The 23,503-nt window shown below is 40.2% G+C and overlaps 1 long non-coding RNA gene across 3 annotated transcripts in view; it reads right to left on the bottom strand.

Annotated features, from left to right (window-relative positions):
- LOC117084249 overlaps positions 1 to 23,503 on the bottom strand; it is a 184,624-nt gene that overhangs the window by 135,964 nt on the left and 25,157 nt on the right. For 2 of the 3 annotated variants that reach the window (XR_004437368.1, XR_004437370.1), the window contains exon 2: positions 154 to 255. The exons of the other annotated variant lie outside the window; for it this stretch is intronic. This is a non-coding gene — a long non-coding RNA (uncharacterized LOC117084249). The remainder of the gene's footprint in view (positions 1 to 153; positions 256 to 23,503) is intronic. 3 annotated transcript variants of the gene reach the window in all.

The raw sequence follows: 23,503 nt of genomic DNA, 5'->3' as shown, positions 1-23,503 counted from the left end.
AACAAAGGACACGCTCCACTGGATCTGGTACTATCCCTCCAGACAAAGTGGTTCTTAAAGTAGAGCCCAGGAGCCCGTGAGGCTCCCTGAAACTCTTTTAGGGGGTTCATAAAGTCACAACTATTTTCATAATAATATTAAAACATTACTTACCTTCATTCTCTCATGAATGTAAGTGGAGTTTTCCAGAATATATAACATGCAATATCACAACAAACTGAATGCAAGAAGCAGCTGTGAGAATCCAGCAGTGTCCTATTAAAACATTGAACAGATTTGCAAGAATGTAAAACAATGCCTTCTTCCTCACTACATTCTGTTTGTTTTGAAAAAGATGCAGAAAAGGCCTTTGACAAAATTCAACAGCCCTTCATGCTATAATTTTTTTCAAAAAAATTATGCTATTATATAATGGGTTTATTCATGTTATTTTTTCATTAATGCAGAAATATTTTCTATTTTTCTCAATGTTGATTTGAAGTACAGCATATATTAATAGCTACAACTCACATAAACAAAAATTATTTGGAATTCTCAACAATTTTTAAGATTACGAAGAGTTCTTGAGACCCAAAAGCTTCAGAATCGCTGCTCTAGGTAACCTCTTTTGAGATATACAACCCAATGGATTACTTCCTGTAGCATATCAAGAGGTAAACCACAACATCTTGGTCCAGTGACACACCAGAGTTTTCTTAACAAATGTTTTAACCCATGTTAAATTTCACAACATAACAGAAGAAGGGAGATGGTTGGCGATAGCACAATCACTTGATAAGATGCACAGCTCAAAAAAGACCTGGAAATTATTTTTCAAAGCTGTGCAGAAGTAAAGTCTCAGAATGTTTCAAAGCTGTGAAATGCAAAGTCACCTTGGAAAGTAATGCCAAGGATATCAAAATTCTGCTTATGTGGCCTTTCAGGGTGGCCACACACATAGTATATATAAGCTACTGTTTTTGTTTTAACTAGTATTATTTTCTACATAATGGAAAGAATCATGAATTTACTTTTCTATGAGGATTCTCTTTACCTACAGTCAACTGTGATCATTTGCTTGCTTACACTCCACACTCTTCCTTCCAAGACATCACTGAAGCCCACTGGGAAATGACCATTTGTTCCCATTACAGCAGGTACAACTTTCATTTTAGTAACCTGATTTAAGATATGGAATTATTTAACCAATTGATTTTATTTCCCTAAGAATTATTCCAACTATGATGTTTATTTTTACAAATAAAGGAATTGGAGTTGTCATAAAAGGATTAAAAAATAGAAAAGTTGAGAGCCAACCTTGAATATAAATTATTACAATTGTTTTTTCTCATATTCAGGTTGCAAATATACTCTAATGCTACTCTGTAGATAATTTAAAATAAATGTTGTTTGGGGAAAAAACTATTTTATGAAACATTCTTATCAAACAAAAGCAGAAACATGAAATATCAAACACATTAGAGAATTATGTTCCTTCCTTAGAGGTAAGTGACTTAATCAGGAATCTTACCTATTCAAAACAAAGACAGAACCACAGAAGATAGATCCTCAATCCCTCTGCAAAATCAGAAATTTAATCCAAAACTCCATGTATTTAACCCACAGCCCTTTATAAGAAAACTCTTTAAATTTCCACTTTGAATGAATTTAGTCTTCCTTTAGACCAGGGATCAGCAAACAAGGGCCTGTAGACAAACCCAGCCTGCAACTTGTTTTCATAAATAAGGTTTTATTGAAAGACAGTTGCTCATTTATTTCCATATTGTCTATGATTGCTGTTCCACTACAACAGCAAAGTTGGGTAGTCAAGAGAGAAACTATATGGCCTCGAGAGCCTTAAAGATTTACTATTTGGCCTTTACACAAAAAGTTTAAATTAAAATTTTAGACTAAATTTTAGGAAAACAAGAAATTATATTTTTCACACAGTAGATTGGAAGCAGAAAAAGGTGGTAGGGGGGAAAGAGATCCTTAAACTGGGCATGCTGACCTTAATAGGCAGTGGTCACTATTGGTCTGATATTGTGGAAGAAGAATTAAGAGCTCTAAAAGGAGTCCCTATGATTGAACTGTCAAATAAGTGGGCTTTGGAAACCCCCTTGCCTCAATGGCAAACAACCCTGAAGGGCCAACCCTGCTTCAGAGCTCCCAAAGGACTGACTGAAGCCCTAGTTACAACCATGTTCAGGTCAGCTTCTCCCTCTGCCCAGTCCTGTCGTCCTCACTTCCTTTCAGATGTATCTCCCAAAAGCAATCATTCTGCAAGCAACTACCCACTTCAGTGTCTGTTTCCAAGGAACCCAGTAAAAGACTGTGTATAAAGAACATGGCAATTTGCATTTGCCTCAATCTTTAAGCCTTCAAACAACTCGATAAACACTTGTGGATCACCTCCTAGACTCACGGCACTACCCCAGGCACTATAGGAAATTACAAAATGGGCAAGATACAATCCCTGTCCTCAAGAATCTGGCAAGTTACACATTGTCTGTGGCTGCTGTTGTTCTACTTAAGGTGACTAAAACTACCTAAGGATAGGATATACTGCTTAAGGTATTATAAGATGAGGTTCACTGTCACCGCCACTGTAGATGGCTTGGGAGAGGGAACTAGGGATGGAGGTTCCATCGGCTGCCCAACATCCAGTTGAGGGAAATGGACAGATGTAATGGAAACAGTGTTTGGCCAGGAGCTTCGAAGATGGAGTAGGAGTTTAAGATGGGTGAAAACAACAACAAACATAGGAAGAAACATACGGAAGAGACTAGCTGCAAGAGCGGAAAGTGAAGGTTCTATTTTGGAGATTCAGCCACAGCCATTTGTTTGAAGCTTGGAATGGGGCAGAGGAAGACTCTGAAAGGTATGTTTAAACCAGCTCATGGAAGTTCTTGAACACTAAGCCAAAGAGTTGATTTAAAACAACAGGAAATAATAATGATTTTGAGCAGAAGCAGGGTGACCATTGATTTTGCCCTCCAAACTAGCAATTTTGAGAGTCAAAGATGGCATTCTCAATTGCCATCTAGGACAGCAGACGTAAACCAAGACTATTCCATGCAAATGAGGATGGTCACCTGAGCAGGAGGACAATGTGATTAGAGCTATTCTTTAATAAAATTAATGCAGTAGTGTATCAGTTAGCCATTGCTGTAAAACAAACTGCTCCAAAACACAGAATGATTTAAAACAAAAATAATTTATTAACTCTAAATTCAGTGAGCTGGCAATTTGGACAACACTCAGTTGGGCAATTCTTCTACTGCCCTTGCCCAGGCTTATACAGCTATCGTTGATTGCAGATGCTGAGAGGTCTAGATAGGCTTAGCTGGCATGTACGGCAGTTAGTGCTGGCAGTCAGACATGGTGAATGTTCATTGAACTATGTGCTTCCAATAGACCAGCCAAGTTTTTTCTCATGGTACCAGAAGGGGTCCCAGCAGCAAAAGAAGGCAAGTTCCTATGTGGAAACCCATCTCAAGCCTCTGCTTGTGGCACATTTGCCATTGTCTCATTGGTCATAGTAAATTAAATAGCCAAGAACAGAGTCAGTGTGGGAGAGAACTACAAAGGCTTAGGGACAGGGAGTGGAATTTCACTGGTGATTTTGCAAACATTCCACCACAGATAGTAGTATCTGAGTTGGATTGAAGAAATAAGAGTAAACATGGAGAAAACAATTCAAAAATAATTATGATAGGGATCGTATTTCCCACATTATTTTGTGATGTTCAAGGGATTCTACTTTTATTACCACATGCAACTCTTACACATTCCTATGAAATAATCATTATCCTCATTTTGCAGGCAAAACTGAAGCTTAGAGAAATTCAATAACTGTAGCCAAGATTACAAAGCTAATAAGTGCTATAGGCCAGGTGCAGTGGCTCACGCCTGTAATCCCAACAGTTTGGGAGGTCGAGGTGGGCGGATCACCTGAGGTCAGGAGTTCGAGACCAGCCTGACCACCATGGAGAAACCCCATCTCTACTAAAAATACAAAATTAGCCAGGCATGGTGGCACATGCCTGTAATCCCAGCTATTTGGGAGGAGAATCGCTTGAACCTGGGAGGCAGAGGTTGCAGTGAGCTGAGATTGCACCATTGCATTCCCACCTGGGCAACAAGAGCGAAACTCCATCTCTCTCTCTCTCTCTCTCTCTCTCTCTCTCTCTCTCTCTCTGTCTCTGTCTCTCTCTCTCTCTCACACACACACACACACACACACACACACACATACATGGTGTAGCTGGATTCAAACCCAACCAAATTGGATCCAGAGCACAAACACTTACTCACCTAGTCATGCTACCACCTTGCCACTAAGACAATGTACAAGGGATAATGAAAGTCTGAAGTAGAGTCCTGGCAGTGAGAGAGAAAAGGACGGTTTGAGACATAAAATCAGTAGAACTTACTAACTAACTGGATGTGGAAGTTAAGAAAGAAGGATGACTCAAAGATGATTCAGATTTCAAACCAGCGTGGCAGAGGAAGGCATGTGAAACCAGATGTTAAATTAGAAGTTTTGACTGAGGCCCCAAGATATGAGATACCAGATACCAACGAAGATGTGAGAGACAGACCAGCTAAATACAAACACAAATTAATTTAGCTGATACGAAATGCAAATTTTCAAGTGAAATGCTGGAGAATCAGTCATACACCTTTTGGGGATCCTCATTCAGTTCAAGGACATAAAAGACTCAAGAGAGTTGAAATCTGAGAAAAATTTGTGAGAATGTATTTGGAAGAAGCCTTGCTGTGAGTAGTAGCCAGCCATCTAAGGGAAGGTATAAGAGAAACTTTCCCTTCACCCTAACCCAGTAACAGGGCCTTCATGGGCATTGCTCAGACACTTTGATGTGGTTCAGAGCCTGCCTGAGAAAACTAGAGCATTCTTTGGCTACAGACTAAAGAACCATAGCTGGGTAGTAATTAAACTTTCCTCAGATCAAAGACATGGGATCCTGGGGATCAGATGTGGAACCTGAAGCAGGAATGTGAGCCTGGGGCTACTATAAAAGGGATCTTGCCCTAGAGAATGGCCTTCTAGGCCAGGGGAGCCCAGCAATAACAGCCTGGAGAATGTATTCATACCTTGGTGTCAGCATATCCGAGGGTATCAGCAGCTGCCAGTGATGGAGAGGCATCATTCACTTCCTAGGGGTCATAGAGGAACCAGAATGGGATTTGCAAAGAGCCCACAGCAGTGCCCACAAGAAAAAAAGCCAAATTGGTTCAACATTTGCAAATCGATAAACGTAATCCAGCATATAAACAGAACCAAAGACAAGAACCACATGATTATCTCAATAGATGTAGAAAAGGCTTTTGACAAAATTCAACAGCCCTTCATGCTAAAAACGCTCAATAAATTCGGTATTGATGGAACGTATCTCAAAATAATAAGAGCTATTTATGACAAACCCACAGCCAATATCATACTGAATGGGCAAAAACTAGAAAAATTCCCTTTGAACACTGGCACAAGACAGGGATGCCCTCTCTCACCACTCCTATTCAACATAGTGTTGGAAGTTCTGGCTAGGGCAATCAGGCAAGAGAAAGAAATCAAGGGTATCCAGTTAGGAAAAGAAGAAGTCAAATTGTCCCTGTTTGCAGATGACATGATTGTATATTTAGAAAACCCCATTGTCTCAGCCCCAAATCTCCTCAAGCTGATAAGCAACTTCAGCAAAGTCTCAGGATACAAAATTAATGTGCAAAAATCACAAGCATTCTTATACATCAGTAACAGACAAACAGAGAGCCAAATCATGAATGAACTTCCATTCACAATTGCTTCAAAGACAATAAAATACCTAGGAAGAATCCAACTTACAAGGGATGTAAAGGACCTCTTCAAGGAGAACTACAAACCACTGCTCAGTGAAATCAAAGAGGACACTAACAAATGGAAGAACATACCATGCTCATGGATAGGAAGAATCAATATCGTGAAAATGGCCATACTGCCCAAGGTTATTTATAGATTCAATGTCATCCCCATCAAGCTACCAATAAGCTTCTTCACAGAATTGGAAAAAACTGCTTTAAAGTTCATATGGAACCAAAAAAGAGCCCGCATTGCCAAGACAATCCTAAGTCAAAAGAACAAAGCTGGAGGCATCATGCTACCTGACTTCAAACTATACTACAAGGCTACAGTAACCAAAACAGCATGGTACTGGTACCAAAACAGAGATATAGACCAATGGAACAGAACAGAGTCCTCAGAAATAATACCACACATCTACAGCCATCTGATCTTTGACAAACCTGAGAGAAACAAGAAATGGGGAAAGGATTCCCTATTTAATAAATGGTGCTGGGAAAATTGGCTAGCCATAAGTAGAAAGCTGAAACTGGATCCTTTCCTTACTCTTTATACGAAAATTAATTCAAGATGGATTAGAGACTTAAATGTTAGACCTGATACCATAAAAACCCTAGAAGAAAACCTAGGTAGTACCATTCAGGACATAGGCATGGGCAAGGACTTCATGTCTAAAACACCAAAAGCAACGGCAGCAAAAGCCAAAATTGACAAATGGGATCTGATTAAACTAAAGAGCTTCTGCACAGCAAAAGAAACTACCATCAGAGTGAACAGGCAACCTACAGAATGGGAGAAAATTTTTGCAATCTACTCATCTGACAAAGGGCTAATATCCAGAACCTACAAAGAACTCAAACAAATTTACAAGAAAAAAACAAACAACCCCATCAAAAAGTGGGCAAAGGATATGAACAGACATTTCTCAAAAGAAGACATTCATACAGCCAACAGACACATGAAAAAATGCTCATCATCACTGGCCATCAGAGAAATGCAAATCAAAACCACAATGAGATACCATCTCACACCAGTTAGAATGGCAATCATTCAAAAGTCAGGAAACAACAGGTGCTGGAGAGGATGTGGAGAAATAGGAACACTTTTACACTGTTGGTGGGATTGTAAACTAGTTCAACCATTATGGAAAACAGTATGGCGATTCCTCAAGGATCTAGAACTAGATGTACCATATGACCCAGCCATCCCACTACTGGGTATATACCCAAAGGATTATAAATCATGCTGCTATAAAGACACATGCACACGTACGTTTATTGCAGCACTATTCACAATAGCAAAGACTTGGAATCAGCCCAAATGTCCATCTGTGACAGACTGGATTAAGAAAATGTGGCACATATACACCATGGAATATTATGCAGCCATAAAAAAGGATGAGTTTGCGTCCTTTGTAGGGACATGGATGCAGCTGGAAACCATCATTCTTAGCAAACTATCACAAGAAGAGAAAACCAAACACCGCATGTTCTCACTCATAGGTGGGAACTGAACAATGAGATCACTTGGACTCGGGAAGGGGAACATCACACATCGGGGCCTATCATGGGGAGGAGGGAGGGGGGAGAGATTGCACTGGGAGTTATACCTGATATAAATGACGAATTCATGGGTGCTGACGAGTTGATGGGTGCAGCACACCAACATGGCACAAGTATACATACGTAACAAACCTGCACGTTATGCACATGTACCCTAGAACCTAAAGTATAATAAAAAAATAAAATAAAAAAGAAGAAGAGCCAAATGTAAACATCCGCCCAGCCCAGAAAGCATGAAGCCATCTCATGGTAATGTCTATTAAGTGAAAATGTACCTTTCCTTACTTATTTTTAGTCTCTTCAGTGTTGGTGGATTCAGGAGCAGCAGCTGGGGAGTCTAGGAGGAGATGAAAGAAAAGTAGAAGCTGATCATACCCTTACCCCCAAAGGAATGCTCCCCTGGCCCCCACAGCTAGCCCTCACCGGACAAAGAAGTGCTTAATGAAAACTCATACGTTAAGGCCTTAGACTGGACATTCTACTTTCTGTATCAAGACAGTGTCTCGTGACAAGCTTTCCATTATCTAAGAATGAATAGAGGAGTTATCAGCCTCCTCTACCCCCGGCAGAAGATGGACCACTTACTTGTTCAGAAGTTAAAAGAAACAATAAGTAATAAAAATAACTCTTGGTTTATACCATGAAAGTGCTGTCCATTAAACACCTCCATTAACAGAAATTGGGAAGTAAAAAGAAGTAGCTGATTTGAGGAATTAAAAAAAAAAAAAAGATGATAGAAATGAGTTTGCATCTTAGTAGAGAGGTTGAAGCCAGTGACAGAAATATAAGGGTCATCTGCTTAGAAGTGGTAGCTGACTACTCGGGAGGCTGAGGCAGGAGAATGGCATGAACCCGGGAGGCAGAGTTTGCAGTGAGCCAAGATCACACCACTGCACTCTAGCCTGGGCAACAGAGTGAGACTCTGTGAAAAAGAAGTGGTAGCTGATGCTGGGGAGTAATAGGTATTGGAGGGAGAAGGTAGAGAAAGGAGGGTCAGGACAAAGTTTTGATTGATGGCTACAGAAATTAGAAAAGGTTTGGAAAATTCACTGAGAATAACTCATCAAGTGCTAATGAAAGACCACTAGACACCAGTAAATTCTCCCTACGCATCAAAAGCAATCCTGTGTGGTGTAACCACTCGCTAGTCTCATGCCTTTCTCCAGCAAAGCCGTAAGTGAGATAGCCAGGCCTGGGCATTGTGTCACCAAAGATTGGCTGACTTGGCACAGTGGCAGGAAACGTAATGAGCTAGTACACAGGAAAGGGCCAAAAGTCAAGAAGTTACAATGTGAATGCAAAGAATAACCAGCAGAAGTGAGGACATGACAGAAGGGGAAAATAGGCCATGGTTAAGAGGACAATTCCAAGTTTTAGATCCTGGGAGTGGTTCCATTTCAAATGATGATGAGATTGATGCCCTGGAAGGCATAGGGACAGGGGACATAGAGCTGGGGCTTCAGGTGCTAAGAAGAACCAGCAGGAGGAACATCAAAATCACCGAAGATTACGGCAGGAGATTAGGCAAGGAGAAAGATTATAAACTCTGATCTAAAGTCAGTCTATTTGGCTGTGCTCACACACCTGTAATTTCAACACTTTGGGAGGCTGAGGCAAAAAGGCAGAAGAGTTCAAGGCTGTAGTGAACAATGACTGCACCACTGCACTCCAGATGGGTGACAGAGTGGGACCCTGTCTCTAAAAATAAATAATAAAAAATAAAGTCTACCAAATTGTCTGATGCTACTTAAGAAGCAGAAAATTAAGGGTCATATTTTTTAAAGATTTCCATTTTTTAAAAAATCTATACAACTTTTAAATTGGAAACATTAAAAGGATTAAGCCTCCCCAATGGTAGAGTGTTCATGGCAAAAAATACAAATTTAAAGGATAAAATAAAACAATTAAGCATCCATTATCTGTAGAACAAATGTGGAATCCTTTAGTCCCCAGATGATATTGGAAGATATGAGCATTATTGGAATTTTTTAAGATTATCTGAACTGGGGTGATCTGTAGAAAAACTGAAACTCAAAGTATCTTTAATTATGGCAAATTAAAACCGTTGAAAGAATGCATAACCCTCAGGCTTTATTGCTTTTACATTTCAGATGATCCTTCAGTTATTTACCATTGTTACCTCAGAGGCTTAATTTTTATAGAGTTCCTACTATATGCCAGGCATTGCCAATATAAAGATAAATAAATCTTAAGAAGAAAGAGTTTAGCTGGCTGTAGTTGCCAGACTTAGCAAATAAAAATACAGGATACCTTGCTAAATTTGAACTCAGATAAACAACAAAAAAATTTTAATGTAACTATGTCCCAAGTATAACATGGAACATTTATTCTAAGAAAGAAAGAAAGAAAGAAAGAAAGAAAGAAAGAGAAAGAAAGAAAACAATTTGTTGTTTGTCTGAAATTCAAATTTAACTGGGCATCCTATATTTTATCTGGAAATTCTAATTTAGTCCTTTTTTGTCTGCAATAAAAGGGCTTTAGCCAAAAGACATTTTGAAAGCACGTAGTGAAAGAAACAATTACAATCTATGCTTTGCTTATTTTGCCAACTCTTTTTTTTTTTCTACGTACAAACTCAGTGGATTGCCAACTCTTTCTGTTGCTCTCAGTTACACAGGACAGAATCTAGTCACTCTAACCAGCCCTTGATCAGGTAACCTCCCTAGTCATGTGTCCTGACGGCACACTGTACTTTTTCTCAGGGATACTGCTGTATTCATCTAGGGTAAGAGCTAATCTGTTATAACAACAACAGTGGGATGGGGCCAAGGCTGGCAAGGCCACACCCAATGTGGCCTTGTCACATCTCTATGTCAGGTGTCTGCTCAAATTGTTACCATTTGCCTGCCAGTGAGAAAGGAGAAGAAAAAGAGTAGAGGGGAGTTAATTTACATTGTAAGGCTGGGACCTGGACGTGGTGCCCATCACTTCTATGAGCCCGGGCTGCCTGGCATGGCCACTCCTAGCTGTAAGGGAGGCTGGGAACTACACTGCCCTCTCCAGCTGCCTGCCCTCCTCCTACTCCAGGATGTCCCGGGTTACTGAAAAGAAGAGGGTAAATGGGGAGGGGGCAATTAGAAGTCTCTGCCACTGCCTATCATAATGGTAATTAGATCCTTAGTGTGTAATTATTAATGACTCCCCTCCCCATCTAGACTATAAGGTCCAAGAGGGCAGGGGTATCCAGCTAGTCCACCACTCTATCTCCAGGACCTACGACCCTTTCTAGAAACATTTCATAAATGTCTGTGGTGAGAAGAGAGGAAAGGGTAAAGCAAGAAAAGCGGAATGACTTCCCCCCTCTTTGCCCTCCAGTCTCTGTGCTTAAACTAGAGCTCTACGAGGCCCTCCCCTGGCTTCTGCCCACTGCTCTCATCTGAGGATTCAGCTCTGCTCTACTCTCCTCCCTCCCTGTCTCTGGGTCCTGGAGGACAGCTTCTGCTCTCAGCTACACAAGCCCAAAAACACTGTGTGTGGCTCCATCTGTCTACATGGGCATTTGGCTCACACTGGCCTAGCCAATGAACAGTGTATACCTTTGCTATAGGACGCTCCTCCAACCATCTGTTTCTCATTTGTTCAGCCTCAGCATTGTGACCCCCTCAATAACACACGAGATTCTAATTCTAGTTTTGCCACAACCTCCAATGAACGAATGTTCCTCGTTTTGAAGGGACTGACAGGAGGCTCCAATTGACATTTCATGTGCCTACATTCTATATAGGGTGGAATTTTCCAATTGCCTAGAACAGCTGCAATGACTAAGATTTGAGACAAAGTTTGACTCTTTAAAACATCGTACAGCTTCACAGAGAGAGTAGACATTTGGAGACAGCTGTATGTTCACCTACCATCTCAACCACTTTTCAGCTATGTGACTTAGGAAAAATTACTTAACCTCCATGAATCTAGATTTCCTCATGTATAAAACATGAATAAAATAATACCTACTTAGAGGGTTTTGTGAAGATTAAGTAACATATATGTTTTATTTAATGTTTGGTATTATGTGAGTGTAATGGTTTTTGTTTTTTTTTTTAATGGCCATAAATCCCTCACACCACTACCATTAGGAGGTGAAATATATCTCTTCTCCTATTGACTTTGGGTGGGCTTATGACTGCTTTAACCGGTAAAGTATGATAGGAGTGATCTCCAAGGCTGAGGCAAAAAAAAAAATTCCTTTCGGAGCTGCCTGGTCTGTTGGGATGCTTGCTCTGGGAGGAGTCAACTCCCATGCCAGCAGACTGACTAACCTAAGATAACCATGATGGAGCAACTGCGTGCAGGTGCTCCAGGCAACAACCCCCATGGAGCTCCCAGCGGACAGGTAATGTAAACTGCCAGCCACCTGACTAAGCCAGCTTTACATCCAGCCCAGGAAAGCCTTCAGATGCTCAACATCTGACTGCAACCCCAACAAGAACCACTCAGCAAAACCCTTTCTAGAGGCCTGGCCCACAAAATCATGAGCAAAATAAAATCGTTTATACTATGACATGTTGGGTAGTTCGTTACACAGCCATAGTAACTAGAGCAATGAACAATAGTAAATGGCAGCATACACTAATATGAACATAGTTTCCAAATCTCATAAGTCCTAGAATCAGGCCTTTCCCGTTCCAACATGCAAATACTGGGGGGCATCCCAGCTCAGAGCTGTCCTGGCTGAATCAGTCTACACTCATAGTGACCTCTCTTCAGAGCCTCATTTCTTTCCATTCTCTGCTAGGTTTCCTGTCTAACTTCTAGATCAAGAAAGTCTGGATAAACTTCAGATAAACACTTTAAAATGATTTCCTGGAAGCTCACCAAACTGAACATGTGAATCCTCCCCAGTCTGCACAATTGAAAACAAGTTATATAATTTCTGTTTCTCAAGGCGGAAAGGGCTGTGCAAGACTGAGAACACTGGGACTGTTGCCTGTCGTCTGGAATCACATTTTAAATAAACAGACAAAGTGAACTGCATAGAAATGATGAATAATGAAATGGTAGAAAGAGAAATTAAAGAGCAATGGGGACTACAGAAGCTATTTCTGTCTCTCACTGAGAATTCCTCATGGCTTAGGTTAGATGTTTATCTCTAAGGGAGTGGATTATTTTTAATGTCTGTGAACAGAACGCCTCCATGACATCCATTATTTCAAAATGCCTAAGATGTGCTTCTCAGATCTAAACGTCACCGAAGGATTGAGGAACAGCTTGAGGCTCACACTAAGTGCGTATGTTTTTCTTTCAGCTATTTGTTCCATCAGCTATCTCAATTATTTATAGAACTCATTCTCCAATGAGGAAGTTATTTTCCATAGAGACTAGAATTATTTTAAGTTCTATTTTTCTCCTCCTGTCTGCTTTCTTGACTGGTCAACACTCTCCAGTTCATCTATTTAGGACAGTTTCCTCTGGGATGGCACTTGAAGCTTATAGAAGACAGAAGAGAAACAGAGATTAGATTTGAACCTCACAAATATATTTGTGGTTGTGTCTTCTCCTCCTAATCCGTACTTTCCGGATGTCTTGTGACATATTTAAGAAACATTTGCAGATGTGTAAGTATTTTTAAAAACATTCAGGATCCTGAAATCATTACAGCAATCACTTTAAAATAGCTGTATGAATATCTAGAAAAATAAAATTAGATTCTTAGTGCCCTAGTGTCTTGGTCCCCAAACTTTACTGATTACTGGAACCACTCAGAGAATTTATACAAATGCAGATTCCTGGATTTTGTCTCAGGAAAATGGAATCAGACTCTCTGGGAGAGGGGCTCAAGAACTCATGTATATATTAGATGCTTCCAGGTGATCTGATGGCTGGGCAGCTTTGATAGTCTCAGCCCAATTGCACCTATGCCCTGCCAGAAAACCTCAGGAGGAAGGGGCTGTCAGCAAGCAAAGTGTAGGTACTAGGGGAAGGTTTACCATTCACCCAGACTCTTCCAGGTGCCAAAACAGGGCTACGCAGGCCCTCCTTCCATTTATTTGAACAACAAACATCTTTTAGGAGTCTAATATAAGTGAATTATAAGAAGGCAGGGAACAGAAGAATACAACATCCTCTGCCATCAGGAAACTGAGAATCTACTCCCTCAGCCATTCATTCATTCATTCACCAAATGTTTATTGAGCATCTGCTATATACTATTCTAGACAATCAAGATACAGTAGTAAACAAGCATAGTTCCTGTACTCATGAGATATAGTATTTAACACAGTTTACATCCCTGTTTTCAGAAGATAAACAGGCAACATATAACCTTGGCTTTGACAATTGCATTAGGCACCTCTTTAGGCAGAAGCAATATCTAATTTGCATTAACCTTAGCATGAGTGCCTCCTTAAGTTCTGCACCCTAGACACCTTACCTGCCTCATCCTAGTTCCAGTTGTGAGGTTCAGTGGTGTCCTAGATGGGATCACAGCATGTGCAAAGGTAAAAAGATGCTAATGTGCATGAAATGCTCCAAAAATAATGAATAATCTAGGACAGCTTAAGTATAGAATATAAGGGGTAGAGGAAGTGGCTGGAGATTTTACTGTGAATGAAGCTCCAGTCTCCAGTTTGTGAAGTTCCTTGAATAATAAATGTCTTCTGTCCATTTGATGATCATATTATCTATTTTATTTTTTAGCGCGATCACCAGGATGGTAATGTAAAAGTGGGGTGAGGGGGAATGGATTGGAGACCAAGAAACAAATAAAGTCACTGTTATAGTAGTATTATAAAAGGGCAATAAATATTGGAAATGAGGCAGTGCCCTAAATGGAAAGGAAGCATTGGTACTCAAGGTTATAGGAATGTGGGTGAGAGAAGAAAACTCTAGGACCACCAAAGCTGAGGAATCTAATTAAACCCTTCTCTATAAGGGTGAATGAGAAACAGAGGTAATAAAGTAAATTTGCCTCTTTCATCCTTGATACTTCATGACGGGAAATTTTTTTGTTGTTTTTATAATTCACTATCACAGACTAGCTCTCACATAGACTTGTGGTCCAAATTCATACTAACTATGTGGTAAACACAACACCACACACACACATCCCTCAAGTATAGAAGTTAATTTAAAGTTACTCCTGGGTTAGCAGTATGCCAAGGCAAATGGAAAAAGCAAACACAAATCCTCACTGGAGTAACATCATCATCCCAGGCTTCAAAAAATTCTCATAAAATTCCAAGGAAAATGAATAGCTCACAGTATAAAATGCAACACACAGAGAAACCCTGTATTGTGAATGAGAGCCAGGAAAAACAATAGAATATATAATCATCCCCATAAAGACTGCCAATATTGGAACTACATGATACTTCTAAAAAATAACAATATTTTATGTGGTTAAGGAAATAAGTCAACTTTGAAAATATGAGCCAGCAAACTGGGTGGAGCCCACCGCAGCTTAAGGAGGCCTGCCAGCCTCTACAGACTCCACCTCTGGGGACAGGGCATAGCCAAACAAAAGGCAGCAGAAACCTCTGCAGATTTAAACGTCTCTGTCTGACAGCTCTGAAGAGAGTAGTGGTTCTCCCAGCACGGAGTTTGAGATCTGAGAACGGACAGACTGCCTCCTCAAGTGGGTCCCTGACCCCTGAATAGCCTAACTGGGAGGCACCCCCCAGTAGGGGCACACTGACACCTCACATGGCTGGGTACCCCTCTGAGATGAAGCTTCCAGAGGAATGATCAGGCAGCAACATTTGCTGTTCAGCAATATCCACTCTTCTGCAGTCTCTGCTGCTGATACCCAGGCAAACAGGGTCTGGAGTGGACCTCCAGCAAACTCCAACAGACCTGCAGCTGAGGGTCCTGACTGTTAGAAGGAAAACTAACAAACAGAAAGGACATCCACACCAAATCCCCATCTGTACGTCACCATCATCAAAGACCAAAGGTAGATAAAACCACAAAGATGGGGAAAAAACAGAGCAGGAAAGCTGAAAATTCTAAAAATCAGAGCATCTCTCCCCCTCCAAAGGAACACAGCTCCTTGCCAGCAATGGAACAAAGCAGGACGGAGAATGACTTTGACGAGTTGAGAGAAGAAGGCTTCAGACGATCAGATTTCTCCAAGCTAAAGGAGGAAATTCGAACCCATTGCAAAGAAGCTAAAAACCTTGAAAAAAGATTAGACGAATGGCTAACTAGAATAACCAATGTAGAGAAGTCCTTAAATGACTTGATAGAGCTGAAAACCATGGCACGAGAAATACGTGACAAATGCACAAGCTTCAGTAACTGATTCGATCAACTGGAAGAAAGGGTATCACTGATTGAAAATCAAATGAATGAAATGAAGTGAGAAGAGAAGTTTAGAAAAAATAGAGTAAAAAGAAACAAACAAAGCCTCCAAGAAATATGGGACTATGTGAAAAGACCAAATCTACATCTGATTAGTGTACCTGAAAGTGACGGGGAGAATGGAACCAAGTTGGAAAACACTCTGCAGGATATTATCCAGGAGAATTTCCCCAACCTAGCAAGGCAGGCCAAGATTCAAATTCAGGAAATACAGAGAACACCACAAAGATTCTCCTCGAGAAGAGCAACTCCAAGACACATAATTGTCAGATTCACCAGAGTTGAAATGAAGGAAAAAATGTTAAGGGCAGCCAGAGAGAAAGGTCAGGTTACCCACAAAGAGAAGCCCATCAGACTAACAGCAGATCTCTCCACAGAAACCCTACAAGCCAGAAGAGAGTGGGGGCCAATATTTAACATTCTTAAAGAAAAGAATTTTCAACCCAGAATTTCATATCCAGCCAAGCTAAGTTTCATAAGTGAAGGAGAAATAAAATCCTTTACAGACAAGCAAACGCTTAGAGATTTTATCACCACCAGGCCTGCCCTATAAGAGCTCATGAAGGAAGCACTAAACATGGAAAGGAACAACCAATACCAGCCACTGCAAAAACATGCCAAAATGTAAAGACCATTGATGCTAGGAAGAAACTGCATCAACTAACAAGCGAAATAACCAGCTAACATCATAATGACAGGATCAAGTTCACACATAACAATATTAACCTTAAATGTAAATGGGCTAAATGCTCCAATTAAAAGACACAGACTGGCAAATTGGATAAAGAGTCAAGACCCATCAGTGTGCTGTATTCAGGAGACCCATCTCATGTGCAGAGACACACATAGGCTCAAAATAAAGGGACGGAGGAAGATGCACCAAGCAAATGGAAAACAAAAAAAGGCAGGGATTGCAATCCTAGTCTCTGATAAAACAGACTTTAAACCAACAAAGATCAAAAGAGACAAAGAAGGCCATTACATAATGGTAAAGGGATCAATTCAACAACAAGAGCAAACTATCCTAAATATATATGCACCCAATACAGGAGCACCCAGATTCATAAAGCAAGTCCTTAGGGACTTACAAAGAGACTTACACTCCCACACAATAATAATGGGAGACTTTAACACCCCACCATCAACATTAGACAGATCAATGAGACAGAAAGTTAAAAAGGATATCCAGGAATTGAACTCAACTCTGCACCAAGTGGACCTAATAGACATCTACAGAACTCTCCACCCCAAAGCAACAGAATATACATTCTTCTCAGCACCACACCACACTTTTTCCAAAATTGACCACATAGTTGGAAATAAAGCACTCCTCAGCAAATGTAAAAGAACAGAAATTATAACAAACTGTCTCTCAGACCACAGTGCAATCAAACTAGAACTCAGGATTAAGAAACTCGCTCAGAACTACTCAACTACATGGAAACTGAACAACCTGCTCCTGAATGACTACTGGGTACATAACGAAATGAAGGCAGAAATAAAGATGTTCTTTGAAACCAATGAGAACAAAGATACAACATACCAGAATCTCTGGGATACATTTAAAGCAGTGTGTAGAGGGAAATTTATAGCACTAAATGTCCACAAGAGAAAGCAGGAAGGATCTAAAATTGACACTCTAACATCACAATTAAAAGAACTAGTGAAGCAAGAGCAAACACATTCAAAAGCTAGCAGAATACAAGAAATAACTAAGATCAGAGCAGAACGGAAGGAGAGAGAGACACAAAAAACCCTTAAAAAATCAATGAATTCAGGAACTCGTTTTTTGAAAAGATCAACAAAATTGATAGACAGCTAGCAAGACAAAGAAAAAAAGAGAGAAGAATCAAATAGATGCAATAAAAAATGATAAGGGGATATCACCACCGACCCCACAGAAATACAAACTACCATCAGAGAATACTATAAACACCTCTACGCAAATAAACTAGAAAACCTAGAAGAAATGAATAAATTCCTGGACACATACACTTTCCCAAGACTAAACCAGGAAGAAGGTGAATCCCTGAATAGACCAATAACAGGCTCTGAAACTGAGGCAATAATAGCCTACCAACCAAAAAAAAAGTCCAGGACCAGATGGATTCACAGCTGAATTCTACCAGAGTTACAAGGAGGAGCTGGTACCATTCCTTCTGAAACTATTCCAATCAATAGAAAAAGAAGGAATCCTCCCTGACTCATTTTATGAGGTCAACATCATCCTGATATCAAAGCCTGGCAGAGACACAACAAAAAAAGAGAATTTTAGACCAATATCCCTGATGAACATCGATGCAAAAATCCTCAATAAAATATTGGCAAAGCAAATCCAGCAGCACATCAAAAAACTTATCCACCATGATCAAGTGGGCTTCATCCCTGGGATGCAAGGCTGGTTCAACATACGCAAATCAATAAACATAATTCAGCATATAAACAGAACCAAAGACAAAAACCCCATGATTATCTCAATAGATGCAGAAAAGGCCTTTGACAAACTTCAACAGCCCTTCATGCTAAAAACTCTCAATAAATTTGGTTTTGATGTAACGTATCTCAAAATAATAAGAGCTATTTATGACAAACCCACAGCCAATATCATACTGAATGGGCAAAAACTGGAAGCATTCCCTTTGAAAACTGGCACAAGACAGGGATCCCCTCTCTCACCACTCCTATTCAATATAGTGTTGGAAGTTCTGGCTAGGGCAATCAGGCAGGAGAAAGAAATAAAGGGTATTCAATTAGGAAAAGAGGAAGTCAAATTGTCCCTGTTTGCAGATGACATGATTGTATATTTAGAAAATCCCATCTTCTCAGCCCAAAATCTCCTTAAGCTGATAAGCAACTTCAGCAAAGTCTCAGGATACAAAATCAATATGTAAAAGTCACAAGCATTGTTATACACCAATAACAGACAAACAGCCAAATCATGAGTGAACTCGCACTCACAATTGCTTCAAAGACAATAAAATACCTAGGAATCCAACTTACAAGGGATGTGAAGGACCTCTTCAAGGAGAACTACAAACCACTGCTCAGTGAAATAAAAGAGGACACAAACAAATGGAAGAGCATTCCATACTCATGGATAGGAAGAATCAATATCGTGAAAATGGCCATACTGCCAAAGGTAATTTATAGATTCAATGCCGTCCCCATTAAGCTACCAATGACTTTCTTCACAGAATTGGAAAAAACTACTTTAAAGTTCATATGGAACCAAAAAAGAGCCCACATTGCCAAGACAATCCTAAGTCAAAAGAACAAAGCTGGAGGCATCAAGCTACCTGACTTCAAACTATACTACAAGGCTACAGTAACCAAAACAGCATGGTACTGGTACCAAAACAGAGATATAGACCAATGGAACAGAACAGAGGCCTCAGAAATAACACCACACATCTACAACCATCTGATCTTTGACAAACCTGAGAAAAACAAGAAATGGGGAAAGGATTCCCTATTTAATAAATGGTGCTGGGAAAACAGGCTAGCCATATGTAGAAAGCTGAAACTGGATCCCTTCCTTAAACCTTACACAAAAATTAATTCAAGATGGACTAGAGACTTAAATGTTAGACCTAAAACCATAAAAACCCTAGAAGAAAACCTAGGTAGTACCATTCAGGACATAGGCATGGGCAAGGCCTTCATGTCTAAAACACAAAAAGCAATGGCAACAAAAGCCAAAACAGATAAATGGGATCTAATTAAACTAAAGAGCTTCTGCCCAGCAAAAGAAACTACCATCAGAGTGAACAGGCAATCTACAGAATGGGAGAAAGTTTTTGCAATCTACTCATCTGACAAAGGGCTAACATCCAGAACCCACAAAGAATTCAAACAAATTTACAAGAAAAAAACAAACAACCCCATCAAAAAGCAGGTGAAGGATATGAACAGACACTTCTCAAGAGAAGAATTTATGCAGCCAACAGACATATGAAAAAATGCTCATCATCACTTGCCATCAGAGAAATGCAAATCAAAACCACAATGAGATACCATCTCACACCACTTAGAATAGTGATCATTAAAAAGTCAGGAAACAACAGGTGCTGGAGAGGATGTGGAGAAATAGGAACACTTTTACACTGTTGGTGGGACTGTAAACTAGTTCAACCATTGTGGAAGACAGTGTGGCGATTCCTCAAGGATCTAGAAATACCATTTGACCCAGCCATCCCATTACTGGGGATATGCCCAAAGGATTATAAATCATGCTGCTATAAAGACACATGCACATGTATGTTTATTGTGGCACTGTTCACAATAGCAAAGACTTGGAACCAACCCAAATGTCCACTAATGACAGACTGGATTAAGAAAATGTGGCACATATACACTATGGAATACTATGCAGCCATAAAAGAGAATGAGTTCATGTCCTTTGTAGGGACATGGATGCAGCTGGAAACCATCATTCTCAGCAAACTGTCAGAAGAACAGAAAACCAAACACCGCATGTTCTCACTCATAGGTGGGAATTGAACAATGAAAACACTTGGACACAGGAAGGGGAACATCACACACCAGGGCCTGTCGTGGGGTGGGGAAGGGGGGAAGGATAACATTAGGAGATACACCTAATGTAAACGACAAGTTAATGGGTGCAGCACACCAACATGGCACATGTATACATATGTGACAAACCTGCACATTGTGCACATGTACCCTAGAACTTAAAGTATAATAAATAAATAAATAAATAAATAAATAAAATATGAGCCAGAATGGAGAAAATAAGACAACTTTGAAAACATGAACCAGAATGCATCTCAGAGAGACAAAGAGACAGAAACATAAAATAGTGGTTTGAAAGTTTAGAGGATAGTCTAGAGGGTCCACCATGTGTCCAGTTAGAGCTCCAGGAAGAAATAATAGAAGGGGGAGGGAGTACTACTTAAGGAAAATATGGCTGAGAATTTTCCAGAACTGTCAAAAAATAGCAACCCTTACATCAAGGTGGTGTTGTTTTTTAGAAAATCTCACTGAAGGACAGGCACAGTGGCTCATACCTGTAATCCCAAAATTTCGGGAGGCAGAGGTGGGCTGATCACCTGAGGTCAGGAGTTCGAGACCAGCCTGACCACTATGGAGAAACCCCATCTCTACTAAAAATACAAAATTAGCCAGGTGTGGTGGCACATGCCTATAATCCCAGCTACTCAGGAGGCTGAGGCAGGAGAATCTCTTGAACCCAGGAGGCGGAGGTTGTGGTGAGCTGAGATCATACCATTGCACTCCAGCCTGGAAAACAAGAGTGAAACTCTGATTCAAAACAAAAAAAGAAAGAAAGAAAGAAATTGTCACTGAAACAAATCAATGAAGCTTCAGAAGGTACAATACAAAGAAAAGGTTATAAAAAGAAAGAAAAAAGATTTCCTACAAATAAAAGGCAATTACAGTTGAACTGACAAAAGCAAAAATGAAAGTCAATACACAGTGAAACAATATCGTTATTGTATATAGAAAGAAAATAACTGTCGTCTTAGATTTGCTTGTCTAAAAGAAAGAACAAGGAAGGGGCTGGATGCAGTGGCTCACACCTATAATCCTAGCACTTTGGGAGGCTGAGGCGGGGGGATCACATGAGACCAGGAGTTCGAGATAAGCCTGGCAACATGGCAAAATCCTGTCTCTGCCAAAAATACAACAATTGCCCAGGTGTGATGGCATGTGCCTGTAGTCCCAGCTACTCAGGAGGCTGAGGCACAAGAATTGCTTGAACCGGGGAGGCAGAGGCTGCAATGAGCTGAGATCATGCCACTGCACTCTGCCCTGCTGGGTGATGGAGCAAGAATCTGTCTCAAAGAAAAAAAAAAGAACAAGGAAAAATTAAAGTCAGTTTTAAACAAACAAAAACTGAATGAGTTTACCAATAGATCTTTAATAAAAGAAAACTCTCAAGGACTCAAGCATAAGGAAAAATGGGCCCTGACGCAAGATCTGAGATTCAATAAAGATAGTGAACAAAGATATTAGGAAATATATAAGGAAATATAAACAAACATTGACTTATAAAACAATAATATGAATAATATGGGAGAGAGAATACAAAAAAATTGTAGTAACATGAGAGACGATGTTTAGAATTATAATGTTCTATCATAAATGTATTGTTAGGAAGGAAGGCAAAATACTTATAAACTTTAGACTTTTTAAAATAGACTTGTTAAAATATAAATAGTATGCTCCATCTCTGTAGGATTAAAAAAATGAAATAGGGTGTTTCTCTTTGTTTGAGTCCCCCTCCCTCTGTCTCTGTACGGGGGAGCTGTTTTCTTCTTCCTTCCTTCCTTCTTGCCTAATAAACTCTCTGCCCCTTAAAATCAAAAAAAAAAAAAAAAGAAATAAAATATAAATGGTAACCACCAAAATAATAGACATAAAACATAGGACTTCTAAACAGAGGGGCGGGTGGAATGGAATGAGGAAAAGTGGAATATATATATATTATTTATATATACACACATATAATTTGTTCCACTTTTGTTTTTACACACACACACACACACACACACACACATATATATGGTCACAGTAAAAAAAGGTAGCCCGAGTCTTTAACTGAAAAATAAAATTATCAAATTGGATTTGACAAACATTCAGCAATATGTCATTAAAAACAAACACACCTAAAACATAAGGACACAGAAAGTGAAAGTAGAAGAATGGAATTCGAATCAGGGTCCCAGAAGAAAACAGAAAGTACACCCAAAAGAATAATTGAAGACCAACGTGTGTAGGGGTAAGGGTTCCAGTAGGGAATGATGAAGTACCCAGAGACCTATAAGAGTAGGAAGCTGTTACCTCTGGGTTACTATCTCTGGGCCTAAAAGAGCACAGGAAAGGAGCAATTACTGGAAACAGAAAATTGCTTGAAGCTATAGCAGAGCCACTGCTAATTCACAGAACTGCAGGAAGGGACCCAGAGGAATAAATACCCCAACTTCCCTTGTCTCCTTGTTCTGTGCTCCTGCTGGTGGTCCTCACTGGCCGAAGCTAAGGGATGAAGGAGCCAAGATTACACTGTCCACAGCTGTGAACCTCTTGACCAGGAGAAAGGGAAGGAGTAGAGAGGGAGCTGGAGGTGCAACTAGAGAATATTCAGCTTACCAGAAGAAAGCTGGTATATATCCATACTAACATAATACAATATACACTTCAAAGCCAAAAACATTGCTAAAGAGAATCACTACTGATATGGTTTGGATTTGTGTCCCCGCCCAATTCTCATGTCGAATTGTAATCCCCAATGTTGGAGGTGGGGCCTGGTGGGAGGTGATTGGATCCTGGGGGTGGACTTCTCCCTTGCTGTTCTTATGATAGAGTTTTCATATCTGCTTCTTTAAAAGTGTGTGGCACCTCCTGTCTCTCTCTCCTGCTCCTGCCATGAAAGATGTGCTTGCTTCCCTTCACCTTCTGCCATGACTGTAAGTTTCCTGAGGCCTCCCAAGAAGCAGAAGCCTGTACAGCCCACAGAACTGCGAGCCAATTAAACCTCTTTTCTTTATAATTTTTTTTTTTAGATAGAGTCTTACTCTGTCACCCAGGCTGGAGTACAATGGCATAATCTCGGCTCACTGCAATCTCCATCTCTCAGGTTCGATTCTCCTGCCTCAGCCTCCCAAGTAGCTGGGGTTACAGGTACACACTACCACGCCTGGCTAATTTTTGTACTTTTTGTAGAGACAGGGTTTCGCCATGTTGGCCAGACTGGTCTTGAACTCCTGGCCTCAAGCAATCCTCCCACCTCAGCCTCCCAAAGTGCTGGGAT

This window comes from Trachypithecus francoisi, unplaced genomic scaffold (genome assembly GCF_009764315.1).
Source record: "Trachypithecus francoisi isolate TF-2019V2 unplaced genomic scaffold, Tfra_2.0 Lachesis_group0, whole genome shotgun sequence".
Taxonomy (NCBI): Eukaryota; Metazoa; Chordata; class Mammalia; order Primates; family Cercopithecidae; genus Trachypithecus; species Trachypithecus francoisi.
Note: the sequence above shows the minus strand (reverse complement) of the source record. Positions and strands in the feature narration are given on the sequence as shown.